Here is a 22,252-nt window from a genome sequence, read left to right as displayed (position 1 = left end):
ATAATATTATACGATTATAATATAATAATAATATTATTATTATATTATAGTATAATAATAATAATAATATTATATTATATAATATTAAATAATATATTATACTATTATAATATAATGTTTTTATATTATTATAATACTATAATAATAATGTCATATGATTATCAGATATCCGATATATAATCGGATATCCGATAATATCAGATATCCGATAAGGCTTGGCCTTTCCTTCCAGGCTTGGTACTTGGATAGGTGGAAAAAAGTCAAAGCTGATTTTGAAGCACTTTTAGACATGTTCAAACTCTATTTTTTTCACATCGCCACTTTTTGGCACACCATGATCTTGCACATACCCTATAATCACTTATAAATAACATTTGAAATTTCAATACTATTATAAAAAACAGCAAAAACTAAGAAAATTATTTCATACCTTGGTCAATGGCTCTCAACTAGCCATCACAGAAACAACTGCACAATAGATGGACTGGCAAAGATGAGGAGTCTCAGACGTCAACAATTGCATGTCATATAATACAATTTACATGTAACATGAAACATGAAACAAATATAATCAAATGAATTAAATTAACATGAAACAAATTTACCTCTACAAACCTCATATCATGCCTAGGTTCAAAGTCCCTTGTGAATGTTGGTGATCTGGTAGAGAACTGATGCACATGGATAATTTTTTTTGTTAATCCTTCATATGATTACTTAATAAATATGTGTATTAATTTAAATGACTAAATCAATACATACCTTTTGACTCATCAATAGGATGTAAAATGGGGCCAAGGAATTTGTAGTAGGGCCATCAACACTCTTACCCTAAATTTTGAACAATGTCAAGACATGCTATTTAATTAGTCATTCACTGTACATATGAAATGTGATCAAATTAGTTTATTACAATTGTAATTTACCAATGTGTCAATGCCAAAAGTGTCACTCAAGAACTCATCAGTGACTAGCCCATCATCCATATTGTCTCCAACATAACTGCCAAATGTGTATAAGGATCCACATGATGTGCACATGTGATCGTGATGCAAAGAAGGCTCCTTCTCAACTAATGGACTGGCACAATGAATGAGGGTTTGCTTCAAAGCATTGATAGTCCCTAGAGTATTGGTCTCTATATGTTCCTTCACAACTGAAGGAATAATTGCATGCTCACCTTGTGGCTTGACAACAAGTGCCCTAACTACAGTAAGGCACTAGTGCATTTCACCCTAAATCACGACCAAAAATTGTGACCAATTTTTTAAAATGGGTTGGTTGGTCGCGTTATAAAGCAATTTTTTGTTTTTTTTTTAATAACATGCCCGTGTTGGTCGCAATTGCGACAAATTAGTTTTGTCGAAATTGCAACACACACGAGGGAAGCTGCGAGTCCGGTCTCCATCAACATTGGCAGGAGGGAAGCTGCGAGTCTAGTCTCCATCAACATTGGCACGAGGGAAGCAAAAATGTCCAGTCTCCATCAAAAAGGGTACAAGGGCACGTCTGCTACAGATCATTGACGGGTGCGTTTGATTGTAGAACATTGTAATAAAACTTTGTTGCGACTTATTGCTATGATTGTAGACTTCCATTTGTGCTTTCTTGAATGTCATCACCCTTTTGTTTTAGCTCTTGTTCTTGCCACCTCCTTCATGCTCCGATCACATGGTATTTTAAAGTTTTTTTTGGGGTTTTTTTTCCACTTTTTATGATATGCAGTGTATCATATCATTATATTCTTCACTCATACTATGAGACTTTCCACGAACTGCCTATTTGGATTATGTTCATGATCTCAACTATTAGGGGAAACTCTGCATACTCTGTCTTCTCTCGATTGTGTAGGGTTCTAGAATTTTGAACGCTTTTGATCTCCTTAGGGCTTGAAGAGCCTTATCTTTATTAGGTCTTCTTCCTTTGAAATGGATGTCGTCTGAATTGACACTGAGTTTCTTATCAAACACAATTGGCTACTTTGCATAATTCACACTAGTAGAAACAACAACACCAACTACTTGTTACTCTGCAAGGAAAAAGTGAGCATCTTCTACACCCCTTTCACAACTTTCATGCAATCTTTTGTGTCTGTTACAAAGTGCACTCCACATTTAATGATTCATCTTGATAGAAGTCCTCTTCTTGGAAAATAACAAGCTTTTTCATTCTTGAATAGGGCTTGACTACTATTCTATTTATCCCAGCAATGCCATGTAAAACTCTCTGCCATATACTGACATATTCAAGTTGTATTGTGTTTTTTAATGGACACTTTTAATGGATTTCTACCAAGCCACTACTTTAAGAATATGCTCTCTTTCATCAAGATTACTTTCTAGGATAGTTACTAAACTTTTTATGTCAATACTTCAGTTAGAAATATGCTTTCTTGTTCAGCAACACAAAATCTGCCTTGTCTTCATAATTTTGTAAAGTTCTATGATGCTCATCTTGCAAAATCAACCTTGACATTTTTAAAAATTCATTGAAACATAGTGCATATTCCTTGTTTCTTGTATCATATTTCATTATTCCACAAAGTTTTGCTCATGATCAAATCATACAATTACATATCCTGACAGTTCCTTAAATCAAATTAGCATACATATATAAAAAATGCATGGAGATGGCAGGTTGTGAAAGCAATCATATAGGGTTGCAACGTGGGCGGCTTGTATTAATCCTTGAAACCTGCCATGTGTATGAGGGCTTGGCACTACTGACAGTTGGCTAAACACACGGAGTGCATTCTTTAATTTAGACATTGCTTGACGAACCTCATTAGCAGTACGTTTTTGCTTTTGAAGTGTTGAAGTTGAAAACTTCTACATGGCAACACCAACATCAAAGCGTAACATGTAATTTGAGGGTGCCAAATGTATTGCTCTTAATAATGTTCTTTTACAATCTTGCCACTGTTCTACTTCATAATGTGATCGAGCTAAATATAATAAAATTTGGGTGTCAGTCCCAAAATAGAATTTCCTCAAACAAATTTGATACATTTTCACTGCAAGCCCAAACTGTCCTTGTGCAAAGTAAACATGTGCTAGATTTACCCACACATCAGGCATCTGAACAAAGATGTTTCCTACTATAGCTTCTTGAACCTGTGTGAAAATTTCCATTGCAATATCAAAATGACCCCTTTCGGCTAGCACAATGCTTGCCCCATTTGCAGCACAGACATTTCTAGGTCTCTGAGCCAACACTTTACAATACAGTTCCCTAGCCTTATCAAGATGTATTCCCTCCGCATCTGGATCCTTCTCATTGCGTGAAGCTGCAAAATAATTCCAGTTTCCAAGAGAAATGTCAACATAAGCATCCTTACCATCTGATACATTCTGTGCAGTTTTAATTGTTTCTTTTGCTTTAAGCCAGTCATCTATTTTCAGTTTAGGTTGCCAAGCATGGTAATCACATTTACTGAGGTTTTATCCACCTTAAGTGCCTCCCCAATCAATTCTAGGCTTAGTTGGTTCTCATTTCGAGCCTGGGCCATGGCTGCAAGTCGTAGATATGCATCCACATAATCAGGAAACTTGAACAATATTAGCCTCTAGAAAAGATTTGCTTTTTCAATGTCATGTAGCTGTTCAAACAGCCTGGCAAGATTAAATAGTATGGTATATGAAATATTTTACATATTCAACAATGGATGATCTATATTCCAAGAGATCTTTTGTAGTCAAAATAGAAGTTTGAAAATTGTTGAAAATCTAGTATAAGTTTATGTTGAAAATGGTTCTAATATTTTAAATTGAATTCACCAAATAAAGTTATTTGAGAAGATGTTTTGTAGTCAATATAGAAGTTTGAAACATAGAAAAAATATATATATTTTTATTTGTTTCATAGAAAGATTTTGAAGTCAACAAAAGGAAAATCAAGTGATGAAATTTTGTTCCTCTTATGTTCAATGATATAGTTCTATTATCTTTTATTTTTTTATTTTTTTATTGAATATATATCTTAAAATTATTTTAAATAAATCTTAGGTTCAAATTTATTCAATATTTGATTTATTTTTCAAAAATAAGAAATTGTAACCCACTTGAAGATTTTTGTGACATATGACTTCTAAATGATCCATGAGAATTTAACTTATATCTTGAAAATATTCCAGATTGATTTGATTTACATTATTACATATATACATATATGTTTCTAGAGATATTTAGTTTATTTAAATATGTTGTTGCTTCTGATCTATCTATTGTATAGGTAAAATACTAAAGGTTCATCGCACAAAGAGTCTTTTTGATGAAATGATGTATTCACGAAATAAGAAGTATTACCAATGTAGGATGGAATGAATTATTTATTATATCATCCCCAAAATACCTCAATAGGAGACAAGAGGTAGTTGAATCATGAGCTTTCCATTGAGTTCGAAGATATTTTTAGAAAAAAAATATGTATTTTTGGAGAATGGTTAACACTATAAAAGACAAGTTATTTAAATAGATTATTGAATTTTTTGTTAGAAAATATCAACTAGGATAAGATTATAAATCAAGGATAACAACATGATTTGGTATCCTATTTCCAAGATAAAATAGGCTACAAAGAAAGAAAAGTGGTTCACTCATAATATTCTAAAATGCTAATTGGGTATAAATTGTGTCTTGTTGTCTTTATGGGCTTCATTTGGCTGGTCATTAGCTGAAAAACTAGGAATATATAAAGATCAATTAAATAGGGATAATCATTTATAGTTTTTGTATGAACACATTTAGACTATTTTAAATTAAATATATTGATTTTCCTTTGCATTGAGTTGCTATAATAATTTTGTTTGCTTCAAATCCATATAGTAGATTAAATAAAATGTCTCATTATTTGTATATTCACCACTACTTATAGGTGAAAAAAGAACATTCAAGCATTCAAGGACTACTGTGATATTTTTTATGCAAGCTCGCAATGTCCAATAGACTTTCAAACAACCAGAATGCTTCATCCCATGTATGAAAGTTTTCATTTATAAAATAGTTATTCTGTGGTATATGAAATATTTTATATATTCAACAATGAACGATCTATCGTTCTCTTGTAACATCTAGCAAATAGTTTGAATACTTGACTTTCTATAATATTTTGTTACTTGTATGCACATTTTTGGGGAGCCAAATGACAAAGATGAGCTTGAAATATTTGAATACATTCCTTTTCATACGAGTGATTATGAACATATGTCAAGATAGATTGAAATATACATATATATTTTTATCGCACACTTATGTAGTGCACACATTTAGATATGTGTAGTTACTTTTAAACATGTTAATCTAGTGTAACTTATAAAATGTCTAATATATGTCTAGGTTGAAAAAGGTTATAAATTTTTAACGGAATTTGTCGAATAAAGTTATTTCAGTAGATGTTTTTTAGTCAACATAGAAGTTTGAAACATAGAAAATGTTAGTTATTATTTTATTTGCTTCATAGAAAGATCATGAAGTCAACAAAAGGAAAATTAGGTGATAAAATTTTGTTCCTGGGTAGGGCCACAATAATGGTTCCCACTTTCCATAATGAAGAAATCAGATGGAAAGTGGGGAAGCTAAATTTTAGGGGCTTCAAATGAAGCCAAATCTTTGAAGTAAGGTCCCAAGGGGCTTCACTCAAAGCCTCCATGCTAATATTAGTGTGGGGGCTTTGAATGAATCTTAGGGCTTCATTCGAATCTGACATGCAGACCTCATTCATACTCCTAATAACCGATCGAAAAAGCTTTTAAATCCAACATTTTTTCCTTTTTGTCCCATGGTTTCATGTATGAGTTGGTGGACTAGGGCGCTAAGAGGGAAGTCAGTAACATCATACCTTGCATCGGCATCTCAGTCTATGATGCAGGAGCACCTATTCATTGGATTTCTCATGGATAAATTCATATTTTAAATTATATTTAAATAGTATTTAAAAAGCAACTCAATTTAAATAGTGTTGTCACTTTATCCCACGACAACTCAAGTGAAACACCTTGTTCTTCTAGTCGATGGAAGAATTCCATATCCTTTAAACACACAAGAAAAACTTCAGAATTGATACTGGGGCTTTTATTGATGAATTCAACCCAAATGCCATTTCCTAATGCCTCCATGAAAGTTTGTTGAGCCAACTCTAGTTCATCACGCTCAAAATGAAGAACCCCAATGTTGTTTTACAATTCAATGGGTACATCTTCTCTGCTCTTCTTCAGAAGAGACTTTGCTGTGTTAAGAGAATATAAGGCTGCACTGGGGTCTGATGATATCAATAACTCACCCATCTTAATAAAGGAATGAGCATCACTTGGATTTATGCGAGTTACCTTTCTTATAATTTCCAAAGCCTTCTCTTGCTGCCCTTGTTGAGCATATATCTGGCCTACAGCTTTCAAGCTCTCACAGTTCTCAGGGTGAACCTCCATAACCTTTTCAAAATTTGAGAGAGAACTCTTAAGATCTCCCAATTTCATTTAACCTGTCCCAACCCAAAGTATGGCAACAAAAAATCCTGTGGCTTCTGGCTTTCCTTGACTGATGCCATGTAGTAGCGGCCAGTAATTTCATAATCACCTTTGCTATGATAAGATCGTGCAAGATTATAATATGAATGAGATTTCACGAGAGGGTGGTCTGTCGAAACAAGAGCTATCTCAGTCAACTGTTCATTTAGATCTCCACATTGCTAATCACTTGGATGAATGCTTTTCTCTTTCTTCACAAAATAGGTTTGGTCCCAGAGTTTAGCAAGTCAAGAAAGTGAACCATTTAGGTTAGTGTCTCCCCTCCCAAATGATTTCCTCAAAATCAATATAGATGGGTTTTCAAGGAGTAATCCACGTCCAACAGGAATGGGTGGTACTAGTAGTGGAACTTTAAGCCCTGTTTAGTTTTTCTTTTCTACTTCCTTAAGTACTCATTCTAAAAATTAGATGGAAGGTTGGGCTATTCTCTATACTCTTGAGAAAGCCTGTGTATCGGTCTGGAAAATGATTTTTGCAAGATGGACTATGATTCTTGTCACCCTTCTGAATAGTGGAAATTTTCTAGATTGCTCTTAGAGGCTAGCCCTGGTGGCTATGCTGATGTACAATTTGATATGTCTAATGTACTTTGGTGGCTTTAGTGACCTACTCTTGTCGAAATTGAGACCTTTTCACGTCACAATTTAGCCCTAAATTTACTAGTGAGGTCACGACATGCCCCCAACCTCTCAAATGATCTAACATATCAAAATAATTGGCGATCTCCCCAAGGATGAATTCACAATACAATTTCTTTAAGAAATAAATTGGAACCTTGTGATTATTGCAGGAAGGGGCATCAAAGACCATCCACCATCCAGCTCAAAAAATATTTCTAATATCATCATGTATGCACCAATGGATGGGGAAACTTTTAGTTGTATGTTTAATAATGTCTTATTCTCCAAGCTTTTTAAACATGCACAAATGCTACCTTTTTCTATTTCCTTTTATTGTACATCTTTATAGGATAATTTGTTCTCATAACATTTTCTTTGTTCTTCCCTCTTAACATATTAGATATCCAACTGACCACTAACATAAGCTACATGGGTCATAATGGACTCAAGGGAGGGTGCCAATTGTGGTCTCATAGGATTGGTTTTTATACAAGCTTTCAACCTACCAATGATTACTTTTAATTCATTTTTCCCTCTTTCTATTTCATTCGTTATGTTGTCTTGGGTGCTTGAAGGAGGTCTTTCAATTAGTACAGGTTGTGGAATTTCTTGCTCTTCTTGTGTAGGGTTTTGATTTTCATCTTGTGGAGGGTTTTGATTTGGATCTTGTGGGGGGTTTTCATTTTGATTTTTTTGATCAGGTTGGGGATTTGGCGGTTGATTATTCACATTTCCTAATAAGAAACCAATTGTATTCTAAATAAATAAAAAAATTTAAGAAAAAATTGAAAAAACCTACAAAACAATGCAAAAACATATAAAACAATACAAGAACAAGAGTAGAAAACATACTACATGATCCCGATCTTGATCTCCGGCAATAAGGAGGCATTTTGAGGAGGTGGGTGAGCGAATTCTTCAAGTTTTACAACTTGCATGCACACTATTGAGGAGAAAGAATGCAACAACAAAAACAAATGAAATGGGTCGCAGGTTTGTAGCCCATATATTAATTAAGACTTGGGATTTTAAAAAGTGCGCATGTGCTTTGGCTTAGGCTTGTGGAGCCTAGCCAAAGCATGTGTGCACTATAGCACATGTATGCTTTTAGAATTTTTTAATTTTTTTTGTGTGTCATGTTTTTGGCACCACAACTTGGTGCACTTACCCTCTGATTTATTGTCATCCATTACATGAAGAGGAGAGGAGAAATAGTGGTCTTCCATTATAGTACTAGTAGATTATTGTCAGAATTTTGTAACTGTCATCTTCCAAATATTAATATTGTTCATATCTCTTTGAATTAATTGCTTAATATATAAAATATGAAAATATTCGATTAATCTATTTAGAAATAATAATTGATTTATTTTCCTTTTGAAGGAACAAGTTGTGACATCCTTCTCCCCATAGAAAATGCATAATCCTTGCAGTATATAAGAAATGTCAATCATATCCAAAGACATTAGGAAAAATAAATCATATTATCAGGATCAAACTTTAACTTCCATTATTCACAATAATGTATGTAACCACATTCAATTCTATCAATACTATTGACTAAATTATCTAATTAACATTCGGTCAGATTTTCATTTCCTTCAATGAACTTATTTTTCTTTTGAATGCATTCTAATAAAATTAGATTTTTTTTTTTCAAAGATAGTACTAATATATATTGAAAAGATAGATAAACAAACACTTGAAGTAAGCACATGTAATAGTTAATCAGTTCAAGAACTTTTTCCACGTGAGTCTGTGAATTTCATTACCATCTATAGTTTTACAAAGTTTGACTACCTATTTCCGACAATATTCTCCCTTTCTTATGATATGTCATTCCCTCTATTTCATTCATAGGAACAACACCAAAATATCAGTCCATGTTATCTCATAAATTGAATCAAGTATCCGATGAAATATCAAATCAAATATTTCCTCATCTCAATAGTAACTAAATTGCACACTACCTTAAATATCACATGAAAATATCACATAACAATTATTACATCTTTACATAATTTGAGCATTCCTAGTTTCATCTATGTAAGTGTTCTTAGTCCACGATGGCGCACAAGATGTGATGTATGACCTTCTCTCCATTGAATCATCACTAGTAGATATCAAAAGACATAAAAACATGTTTGATGTGCTTTCCTACCCAAACATGAAGGCTTACACTTCCTTGGGATCCTACCTAACACATAGAATTTCCAACCCTAAAATTCCCATAAGGCTCAACACAATACAAAAAGATAGGAGATATTTGGTGCAGTGATGAAACATACTACTTTCTACTTATGTCAAAGTAGATCTAATCATGGATGTTGCAGGGAGATGTCACATGGGAAAGAATATCAAATAAACATATACACATAGCTTTGGCCATTTGAAGCATTTTCATACCAAATTTATACTGGTAGGTAGAGTGAAAAGGAAATCATCAACATTCGACACCCTCACTAAAAGGTAAACTTCCCAAATATCATATGCACTATGAAAAAAAGATGAAAATCCAATGCAAGAGGAAGAATGACATGTTCTTCACAATTTACTCCCTTATACATCCTATCAATATTCCATATTGAACATGATAAAGAACATCACTTCATATCCCATGACTAATAATATAAAAATACACCCTAGCCACCTCAAGATCAAAAGAAATCTCAAAGTCAAGGTTCAATTCAAGTCCAAAATTTGAAGAACAAAATTAAAAAAAATAAAAGCGAATAAAAGCCAGACAAGATGGACCATATAAATTATAGTGGCTAGGTGGTCAAAAGGAACATAAAAACTCAAGCTAGCCCTTCATCACTTCAAAGTTCATGAAAACATAAAAATAACACAACTAATTGGAATCCAATTCACTTAAAATGCAATGAATCTCACTAGTCACCAAGATGGAGTAGATTCTTCATGACACCTTGCATCCAAGGATTGCTAAGAACATGACCAAACTTCAAGAAACATGCATCACATGCACAATACATCTTGATAATTATATTTTTTTTCCCCTTTTTTCAATCTCATGCATTCCTAAATGCAAAATGCAGCAGCATGCAATACTTTTGCAAACAAAATCCATGTTCTTCTTACATATCATGCTAGGTAATTCCAAGAATCTTGCGAAATCTAGCATCAAAATTCTTGCACCACATATACATCACATGTCACTTACACAATAAAAGACAAATTTAGTTCCTATCACAAGCCAAGTCTAGAATTTTATAAACACTCATAACCTAGTGCTAAAGTCAACCATCAACTTAACTACCTCAATAGATAATAGAAATTCACAACTTTTTGTCTCACACATGTAAAGGACAAGTACTTAATGTAATCACATCAAATTTCAATCAAAATTCAATCATACCAATCCGAGGTACATAAATTACCAATTATTTTAGAATGTTTCCATTTTGTGCATATTTTTCTTAAACAAGCAAGGTCAACCAAAAGCATGACATACACATGTAGTATCCCATCCTTCATTAATGTCTGAATTAATCATAGATGGAAGACTTCAGCATTAATCTCAAGAAACCAATGCATATGTACATATAAAGCTTGGTTGACTTACAGTTGTGTGACCTAGGGTCACAACTTAGCATAGTGAATTCAAGGCCCTAGTGTGGAAGCAAGAGCTCTGATATCATATGTAGGGACTACATCAAAATATCATTATGTTATGATCATAAGGACCAATATAGTAGAAGGTCTAGAATCTATTCAAGAATACAAAGGAAAATAATATTTTAGGAGTGCTTTACCACCCTACCACGAAGCTATTAAACTTCCCCAAAATCTTTCCTGACATGAAATATACCCAATCGGGCAACAAGGAAGCCTAAACAAGAAACACTAAGGGAAGTAATGGAATTGTGTACATCAAGTAAAATATATCTTCTCTTTAATGTAATGAAACTCATTCTCAATCAAATCGTATCTCAAGAAATCCATCATATCTAGAGCTCATCTATAAGACATAGTTACACAAGGTGCATATAAAAGAAACAAAAGAAACATGCTTTCAATTCCTAAGAAGTATATCAAGAATCATTTTCTATTTCAACATGTGAAAACACTTGTGAATAATATAAGAATTGCATTCATCCTAACTACATTTTCAAATAGATAAACATCTAAACATGCCATACAACATTATCTGTTTAACACGTTATTAAGTGACTTTATTTTATAGAAGATATGAGTCTAAAACAAAAAAACAAGTTCATAACTAACCATTATCCTTAGAAACTAATTCATCACAAGTTGAAAATAAAACTCCATTCTTTTTGTATACTATGAAGAGCTCAAACATTATTGCATTCATGCATATAGACATCAACATAAAAATCCATCATAGTAGCAACCAAAATAAGCATATGCTATGATCTATGAAAAGAGAAGATATTTTTATTATCTATTGAACAAAGTGAAAATAAATTCTAGATGTCCATAGCATTGTTGTTAGCATTAACACCATTTAACATTCTCATACAATTTATATTGATGAAATATAATAGGATAACAATTAAACACAAGACACAAATAGCATATTCCACAATAGCCATAATCAACACAAATCTTCCAAAAAAAAAATCAAGCCCTACGATGTTGGTCTCTTCTTATAAGAAAGACACCATTTTCCATGGTAAAAAAAATTAAAGAATGACACACATAAGTAGGCATCCAAATGGTTTTGGATGAAATAAGATCACTAACCCTAAACTCAATGATAATAATTTATGTTGCTAAAACAAAAGAAGTCACAATTACATGTAGGAGAGCCAAAATGTAGCTACCCTAATAAAAGACATACGAACCCATACAAGAGATAAATAGATACATCATGACTTGCATAATCATTGGCCAATTAATTTTTACTGTTAGTATTTTTATACACAAATTTAAGTGAAGAAATTATATTGCATACCTATCACAATTACGACTTTAAGAAAAATAGTACTTGATGTAGATATGTTAGTGATTCAAAATAGATGACAATCAACTCTGCATGCGCACAATACTATCCATATGGACTTTCTATGTTGCCCTCATTGTTACCATCCATACTCTTCATTGCCTAGCCACAAACCAGGGCTTAACCCCCCAAACTAGCATTTTTGTTTCCTTCTATACAGATGCAAAGCTTCCTTGTAGGACAACACACTTAGGGTCCGTTTGGTTCCTAGAAGATGATAGGAATTGGCTTTTCCAAAATCTCGATTTGAAATTTTTTGTGTTTGTTTCAAAATTGGCAAAATGGAATTAGCATACCAGACTTCCAATTTTGCGTCAAAACTAGGTTTTCCAACTTCCGACTAGCAAGTAGAAATTGAAAATCAAAGCATGGTTATGTTTTTTAAGGAGTGTAAAAACAATATATTGGACTACTTTTTGAAAATTTCCTTCATCTCCAAGCTTACTCATAAAAAATGTGTCTTCACACGCATCTTCTAAGTGAAACAAACAGTTCAAGTAAAATCCCAAAAATTGGAATGAATATTTGCAAAACCTTGATTTGGCTAAACCAAGGTTTGTAGAAATCTTGGTTTTTTAAATCCCACAAACCAAATGGACCCTTAGTCTTGGGTTCTCCATGGCTACCACATTGGGCTCTTCTTGCAAAGAAAACAAAAAAGAAGGATAGTGCCCAACACTGGTGTTGTCTTTTCTCGTTTCTTTTCTGCAGAGTGAATGAATCTCCTCCCAAAATACCCCACTATCCCCAATCTATTATCATCCATTGCATGAAGAAAATAGGAGAAATAGTGGTATTCTGTTATAGTGCTAGTAGATTCTTGTTAGAATTTGGTAACTTCCATCTTCCAAATATTAATATTGTTCATATCTCATTGAATCAATTGATTAATATATAAAATATGAAAAGGTTTAATTAATCCACATGGAAACAATAATTGACTTATTTGGTTTTTGAAGGAAAGCGTTGGCTAATCTCCAAAAAAATGCATTTAAGACAAAAAAAAAAAGGTCCAACATGATTCTTTTTCAGATTCATGAAAACACAACAAAATTTTCTAAAAACTTTTGTTGTTTTCGATCACAAAATATATAGATCATGAAGATTAAATGCTGAATTTTTCAAAAAAAATCATTGCGTTTTCATTTTTTTTGAAATTTAGTCGATGGTGCAATTTGTAGGGAGGATAGCTACATCCTTGAAGGAACGAGTTGTGACATCAAGAAACATTGAATAGTATGCATGTATCATTGAAAATTGTGATATTTTTGAAATCAACTGAATGTGAACTATAATCAACTTGATGATAATTATGCTAAATGAGGAATGTAAGATCTTAAATCTTACTAAACATGTCACATCATCAAGGAGCATATAATGTAGAAAAGTAAACATATAAAATAAAATAGAGTCCATAGTTGACGATTCAACCATCCATTAATTACATGGAAAATACATAAATGAAATATATAATAAATTACAATATTACAATGTCATATCATAAAATCATACAAATGATGTTGACCTACACATCAAGCATCCCTTGTGATCCATAGTTCATGAAAAGTACATTCATAAAGCACATCATCCTAGTAAGTACATCAAAATCAAGTACATCATAAAATCTAATAAAATGTCTAAGACAAGTGTCCACCTGCAAGTCTTGGCCTCAAGAGCTTTGAACATCTGTCCATCTTCTATGTAAGATGAGAGTTTTACCGCCCAACCATATAGGATTATATCATTTTTTGTCCTTGATACAAAGAACTCTCTGACCCTGCTTGATAAGCATAGCAACCTAGAACAAGAGGACTAGATGGATCTGGTGATGGATCTAGTGCAACCATGAAACTAACTACAATAGCAACACATGCCTAACATGTAGAACATAATCATGGATGTGATAGGTAGATGAAACAAAAACAAGAATACCTACACATACAAGAGTGACTTTGGCCAAAACACTTGACAACCATAATTTAGGTGACAAATAGGAAAAAAAATAAATTATTTTATTTAGTTCTACCCTCCCACATTTGATACCCATCCCATAAGAAAATAAAAAACACACACAAAAAAGGTGAAGAAAATAATTTTAGACAACCAAGAAACAAATTTCTTTTTAAGAAATCACATTAGATATTCAATTCAAGATGCTGACAACTTCTACCATTCGCTGATCATGCTAATGTCAGAACCATATATAATAACACTATTTAGCTAAAACATTACGTTTGGTAAACATTTAGATTAAAGAATGCAATTCTATTCACATAAACCTCATATCACATTATGGTGGAATCACATTATTAATGACAGATCGATTATCCACAACTCCGATATTTGTACCAATTTCAAAAAACTTTTACATCTAAATAGAAAATAATGCAGCATTCTTAAATATTGTACACTTGAGTAAATAACAATGCAGTATAATAAAAGATTATACATGCAACATTCAAAGGAGATTAAACATCTTGGTTCGCCAGATTGCTTTATGGGAGGTATGGCTTGATTTTCTAGAGGAAAATTGAACTCTGCCACATATTAGTAATGGGCGGGCCACTCTTAAACATCATAAACTAAAGGAAGAATTAAGATTGGACAAAAAAAAGTTGACTTTGACTATTTAACACTTTTGATCTAAGAATTAAGCTTAGTATGTGATGTTTAAAACATCCTAATAAACAGACCACAAGATTCAATAAAAAGTGGAAGAACAATGGCTCAGACTTCTAATTTCAGTTCTCACCTTCCCTTACCCAACTCGTTTATTGTCAAGCCTATCCATGGTAGTGGCGTTGTTGGTAAGGTAGTGTGAAAACAAGAACAACACTGCAGGTTCAACACAAGATATAAACACCGAACAGTTGAATGCCAAAATGCAATGGTTAACAAAATTCAGTGGTATCGCAGGAGCCGCAAAGGCCCGTAAAATGGAAAGGGGGTGCTTCAGCAAACATAATTGCTATTTCATATATGACGTGACTCAAGGAAGTGAAAGGCAATTTAAGCGGACAGCTTAAACATCACACACTAAGCTTCATTCTAACACTAAAAGTGTTAAATAGTCAAAGTCGACTTATTTTTACCAAGCTTAATTTTTTCATTAGTATGTAGTGTTTAAGAATGGTTCAATTTAAGAGATGAGATAATAAACCAAGAGCGACTTCACAGGATGTTAATTGGAGAGAACTGGTCAAGAGGAAATTGTGAATTGACACTTCATGTAGAATGATGAGTTCCACCCCTGACAACAGCTTAGACAGTTGAGATAAATACAATTTCATATGACTAAGGGCATTCTACGCTACATCGCCTAATCCACGAGGCAGACAAATAACAAAAATAGTTTTGATATGTGACCCAATAGGAAAAGATGACAATAATCAATAAATCAACACATAGCGAAAACAAAGAACCTCTGCATAGAGGATTATAGAGCCATTAATTGGCTCCTACAAAGATCAAAAGAAAACCCCAATCTGAAGAGAAAATTAGACCCTTGCAGGCTTAAATTAAGCATTTGATAACTTACACAGATTGCTAGTAAAGGAAGCATCAACAGATATCAGGACATACCGAGAATAACTAGGTGATGACAATAACCTCCCAGATGTGCGCCACCCACTCCCGGAGAAAGAAATTGCCAAATTCGATCTACTGATTCCCCAAAAACAGTTGTCCTCCAACCACAACGATTTTCGAGAGAGAGAGAGATTATGTTTTTCCTTCTTGCGAAAACTACATAATTTGATTATTTTGTTTTAGGAAACTCCTCTTATTACCAAAGACACGTTGCATGCAGATTCTCGCTGCATACCAGATAACATTTAGTGGCTGCAATTTCTAATTTGAAAAACCTAATTAATGCATTAGATAAAAATTATTCAAGAATTCCATTATTCTCCCTTTTTAATATCCATAATTATATAAATGGCTGATTCTATAGATAGAATTCATTTTAAGCTTTTATTCATTCCCATTTGGAAGGAAGAATAAATGCGATTAGTATAGGGATTAAATGCAACAATACACATTGTTCAATCTTGTCAAATTAATTTCTACAACGCAATTAAATTTAGGTGTTTCCTTGATGATCTCTCACATTGGATGACTCTACATATATCATAGGTGCATAAATAAAATGGTTATTAATTATCCTTCCACATTTCCCATATGAGTTTAAAGTAGAAACAAAATTCAAATCATGACATGAAATAGACAAGAATATATAGAAATCAATCAATAGACAAAATTTTGCAACATGGTGTGTTTAGAAACAAAATTAAAATCATGACATGATATAGACAAGAGTATATAGAAATCAATCAATAGACAAAATTTTGCAACGTGGTGTGTTTAGCCTACCATAGGATTTGAAATTTCCCCTTCTGAGGAGCTAGCCGAAAAATAGGCTAGTCCCTGAAATCATCATCATAATTAGAATACTAACCAATAAAATATATTCAATTTCTATCTATCTCATATAATGAATCATAAATCATGAACCAAAATCATCATCATATATTATAATGACATGATCATTATCATGGAATACTATAACATAGTTATATCCAAAATTTGAAATTAAAAGCATTTAATTTAGCTATTATGCTCAATTAATACCCAAAATCTATTGACCAAGTCAAAGGTCATAGAAGTCGTTGAGAAAAAGCTAAGAAAATAGGAACATCCTAGGATGGGTCATGTCATCCCTCCTCACTAGGAAGAGATATTGACCCGATGTCTACTCAATCAAAACAAAATAGTCACACAATACACCGAAATGTCTAGATAAGTGAAAACAACAAGATGCCTATGCAAAAATATGAGCAAATGATCTATGCATCTCCTTTGCATCCTCCCATGTAGCACTGTCCACAAAAAAATGATCCCATTGAACCTTCTACTGTGAAATATATTTGTATCATACCTAGATGATACACTGATTATAAAGTTTCTGCAAATTCTAAGTAACTATATCTGAGATAATACCTTTCCATATGGTTGCTATTATGATCTTCCTTCTATCTAACATTGAAATGAGATGTCAATATTAATTGTTATTCTGAAATATATTTGTCTCAACAAGTATTCAATTTGTGGCAGAGTTGCTTAAAGGAGAAGACTTGGTATTCTATTGTGTGCTCTTTAACTACAACCACACCTTACTCATATACCATAACCAAAGGGCATGCCCCTTAAAGGGACATGACCCTATTTAGGTTGGCCCGCAATGCTCTCTTATAATTGATGCCTAAAAGGAGATATAGTTTAACAAACAGACATAACTAAATTTAGTTAAGATTAATGCTAGTTCATATACTCATCACAATAAATCACCGATCATGCCTAGTCAAGGTGCAATGTGTTAATAAGCCTTCAGACGATATTATATGAAAGATGAAGTCTATGTGATCTACATAGTTAGACCAATATGATGGTCATAGTTATAGTTTTAACACTCCCTCTTAACTTGATAATCATACTGAGACATAACATAGCTAGCACCATCAATTATGATGAATAAGTATAAAATGATACTCTATATCTATGTGAGTCTTCTTAGCATGTGATATCATTGAACACATGATACTATGTCATATTACTATATCTATGATATGACATATCATTGATACTAGTGATAATAGTATTACAATGAATACAATATACAGGATAACATCCAACGAATAATTAAATTCTTCATTTATCCAAGTTGTGACTCATAGGTACTGGCATTCCTATATCGCAACGTGATCCCGAGTTAAGATCTACCGAAACACAAGATAAACTCCAAAGAATAATATTCTTCCTTAATCCAAATTGTGACTCAAGGCCTAACAATGTCTACATCACAATGTGATCTTGAACTCATCTAGATCGGACAATAGATCTCTATTGTTTAGGACATTATCTAAGAGATCGTCATCTCCTATAATGTCTTTCATACAAGTGTTCATTATTTTAGAGACCATTGCCTCTAAAATAATGAATACAAATGGTGGAGCCCATAATAGTCAATAGCCTAACAATTAAATTATTTTATTAATAATTTAAAGAATACAAATGAATTACAATTCAACCATACCAAGTCTTTTCCTAAAGTGATTTATCTTCACTTGAGAGAGAGGTTTGGTAAGAATATCTGGTGTCTGATCTGTAGTGCAAATATGTTCTAATTTTATAGTATTCCTATCTACCATATCTCTTACATAATCATAAGGAATTTTGATATGTTTGGATTTATCATAAAAAACTAGACACACAAAAAGCTTGATTGAACTCTGATGATCACAATGAATAATAGTAGGATTCATGGCTTGACCAAATAATCCCACAAGTAACTTCTAAGCCAAACTGCTTCTTGAGAAGCCATTGCTACTGCAATGTATTCGGCTTCTATGGAACTTTGTGCTACCGAAGACTATTTTATGCATATCCATGATATCATTGCCGAGCCTAAACTGAAACAACATCCTAAAGTGCTTTTCCTATCACTAACACTTCCAGCCCAATTTGAGTCTATGTATCCATGTAGGTCAAATTAAAATTTCTCATACTTGAGCCCAAGGTAACGAGTGCCTTGTAAGTATCTCATGATGTGTTCGACTACAACTAGGCGAATTTCAAAAAGCAATATTGATTCAAGTAGAACCATTTTGTCTTAACACAGTCATACGTGCACTTGCCAAGATGAAGAGTGTATTTGTGATATCAACTTCAAGTTGCAGTAGCAACTTTAGGTATTTAAATTGTTATTGTCTAGCATCATTCATATTCAAACTTTGTATTAATAATTGCAACTTGTGTATGATTTCATTTGAAGTAAGACTTAACAAAAATAGTTAATGAAAATTAAGGTGCGATATTTTTCAAATCCCTAAAGACCCATGGAAAAGAAACTCAACATCTCTATCTAAAGTATTGTAAATATATGAATAATGACTTTGACATTTCTCCATAATGTCATTACATAATAATTGATAATTGTGCCATATTAGGTCAACACATTTCAGAAGTCAAAGGTACACATATGCATGACATGCCAAAGGTTTTCATCCAACTTTAAATGAACCCTTGCACTAGCTACAAAACCCATTGTGTACAAGTTATATTAAGAAACCATGTCAGATAAACAAGGGAGTCAAACATGTGTTTGTTATTGTCTGTACACATCTATATGTAGTGTGCAATGTTACTTTTAACATGTAAAATCACTAAATGGGTTTATATGATCTATGATATCTGTTAGAAAAGAGACCATCATAGTAGGTCAAAGTGGTATGTTTTGCTTATGTAGTGTTTCAAAAAACCCATATTTAATGAGAATGAATGGAACACCTACCATGAATTAGAACTAGGTGATGCTCACAAAGTTCAAGCACCATGACTTCCTAAGTTTTCGTACTTAAGTGTAGTCAAGCCAGAGTTGTATTGGATGGAAGATGGGTTTTGCAAACCACTACCCATGAAACATGGTGTCAATGAGTATGATTGAAAAATATAGTTGAATCATGATAACAATATCACTAAACAACGTATCACTTACCAATTGAGATTAAATATCATTTATATTTTATTAGAATTATTATATAATTGTTGTAGCTTGATTCTCCATTTGTTTGAACTATAACTATATTTAATATTATAATTTAATTTTATTATATAAATTATAGTTGGGTATGTGTAGGATCATGGTGTGCCAAAAAGTGGCGATCTGAAAAATATATAGTTTTGAAATGCCTCAAAGCATTTCAAAATCTATTCCAACTTGTTTCCCCCAATCCTGATACCAAACCAAAAAATTAATACCTTTATAAGGCCTAATATATCTTTGGATAGAAACCCTACATGGTCAACTTTAAAAATGTCTTGAAAATGTGTTTTTGGCCTGTTCTTGTGTGTTTTTTTACTTCAAACATGTATCTGATGACTTTTTTTCACCCAATTTTGATGATATGAAAATAATTTTTAAAGAATGTTCTTATCTTTCCATAAATGTAATTTTTGTCAAATTATGAATTCAATAAGTAATTAATATTTATTTTCTAATGGAGTTATGTATAAAGTGTTAATTGACACACTAATTGAAAAATAACTATAACTTTCAAATAGTACAACATTTTTGAAATCCAAAAGATGCATCACATTCTATACTTCTTCTACTATAAGGCAAAAAAAAAAAGTTAAATTTTGTAGAATTTTGAATTAGTTAAGGTGGTCAGACATGAGAGTTTTTAATTCCAAAAATACTGTAGTATAAAATTTATAATTAATTATTTATTTCGAATAAAAATATCCAAAATATGCATCACATCCAAGCATGAGTCTAATTCTTATATCTAGAATCTTATTAAAAAAATTATCATTTGATTCTGATTAAGGTGGTCAAACGTATGTCTACTTCTTATTTTTGTACTATTGCATTAAAATTCAAATTTTGACTAATCAATTTTTTTATTATTTTCAGATAAGGCCTAGTAATTTAGAAACTAAATTCAATTTCTTGGAGATTATTTTATCTCTACTTTTTATAGAAAGTTCATAACAAGTTGAAAATTGTACGTCAAGTTGACATAACCCTAATTTGTTGATTTTTCATTGCCACTTAAGGGCATAGTATGGTTGACCATGATCTTGCACATACCCAGTTATGATTAATCATTAGCCCAAATTAGAATTGATATGTTAAAGGAACTCTAATTAGATATTGGTTCAAAATTCTTTTTACCAACTATATTGTATCAAAATACTAGTTTTCTTTTCAAGTCCCAATCTCATAAATGTAATTAATTTTATTCTACTACTAAGGAAAGACATATAAAATTCACTAAGTAAAACATATAAGTGAAGACAAGAATTATAATTTTGTTTTGACAAGATAGGGTTGAAACATACCGGGTGATTGTGATTTTTTATTTGAATTCAGAATTTGTTGCTGTTCAAATAGCCTTGAGGAACCTATAAATATTGATACATGAAAATTGTAAGGAAACTCAGGTGCGGAATCAGCTTCCTACGCTAATCTCATAAGGAAAGTATGATGCAAATCCTATTAAAATCTTCTACACTTACAGATTCAATATCATGTAAACAACAATATTGCAGCCAACCATGCATACAGAAAATAGACAGAGAAAGGAACACATAACACAAAGATTTGCCGGTGGGGAAAAACTTTTCCGTAAAACAACCCCACCCCTTCAGAACCTGCACAATGTATTATCTTCAACACAAGGTTACAATACACTTGCAATGCAAGTTCAACATAAATAACAGAAGACTCCAGTAGCTACTCGCAGTACCAACAATACACCCTTTTCGCATCGCATCTTAGTTGCCACATGTCTTCACCTGTCATTGAATCTTCCTAACATAGCTCTTACGTGTCATAGGAATCCGTCATAACTGTTTTAGTTATGATCTCCTTACACACAATTCAAGATGTTGACACATCAACATTATTTGCAAAAAATACAATTTACAATACAAATAATAAGAATAGGAATTATACAAGGTTGAGACACCTTATTCCTAACAAAAATAAATGAAGGGAACAAGTATTTGGAATCAATTGAGTAATATGTGAATAACATTACATGCAATTGCTTAATCAAATTTGAAAGAAACATGTTAAATCTAGAAAAAAATTTGTAGTCACAATCACAACTTTGTATACAATGGGTTCAAGTCAATTGTTCACAGGTTCATGCAATGTATTCATGTTAGATTTGTAGTAGGGTTAGAGATTAGTAAGAAAATGCAGAAATGAAGACACATATTTTGATTTATTGAAATGAAATATTAAGAAATATGAATTTTGGAATTATAGTCAATATATAGAACGACAAGGAAAAAATAGTATTTTAAGTTGTAAATTAATATTAAAGTGGGTAATAGTGTAAATAAAATATTGATTGAGTTTTTTTTATAAATTTAATATCATACAAAAGGGAAAATATATGCACAAAAGCTAATCTATTTGCTTTTCTAAAATTTGGTCAAAGTTGTGTATGAATATGTTTTATTGCATATGTTGTTTAGTGTATGTACATATGTGCATCATATGCTCATCCATGACAAGCACTTCAGAGATTTTCTGACTTATACAAGCTCCCTACT

The 22,252-nt window shown here is 32.3% G+C and overlaps 1 protein-coding gene and 1 pseudogene across 4 annotated transcripts in view; one reads left to right on the top strand and one right to left on the bottom strand.

Moving 5' to 3' along the window:
* Positions 1-22,252, top strand: part of LOC149568675 (membrane-associated progesterone-binding protein 4-like) — a 241,943-nt gene that overhangs the window by 164,723 nt on the left and 54,968 nt on the right. Inside the window, exon 9 of one of the 4 annotated variants that reach the window (XM_089821565.1) lies at positions 4,873-5,172. The exons of 2 other annotated variants lie outside the window; for them this stretch is intronic. The gene's annotated coding sequence lies outside the window, so the exon portion shown is untranslated. Of the gene's footprint in view, positions 1-4,230; positions 4,473-4,872; positions 5,173-22,252 lie in introns of those variants that run through there. One more of the 4 variants, XM_089821563.1, reaches the window with a different exon arrangement.
* On the bottom strand, positions 2,400-18,506 carry LOC149568677 (protein CTR9 homolog pseudogene; annotated as a pseudogene).

The sequence above is a fragment of the Cupressus sempervirens genome, chromosome 3 (genome assembly GCF_028749045.1).
Source record: "Cupressus sempervirens isolate cs-2001-9-10 chromosome 3, ASM2874904v1, whole genome shotgun sequence".
NCBI classification, from domain to species: domain Eukaryota; kingdom Viridiplantae; phylum Streptophyta; class Pinopsida; order Cupressales; family Cupressaceae; genus Cupressus; species Cupressus sempervirens.
This window is presented reverse-complemented; position numbering and strand designations above follow the sequence as displayed.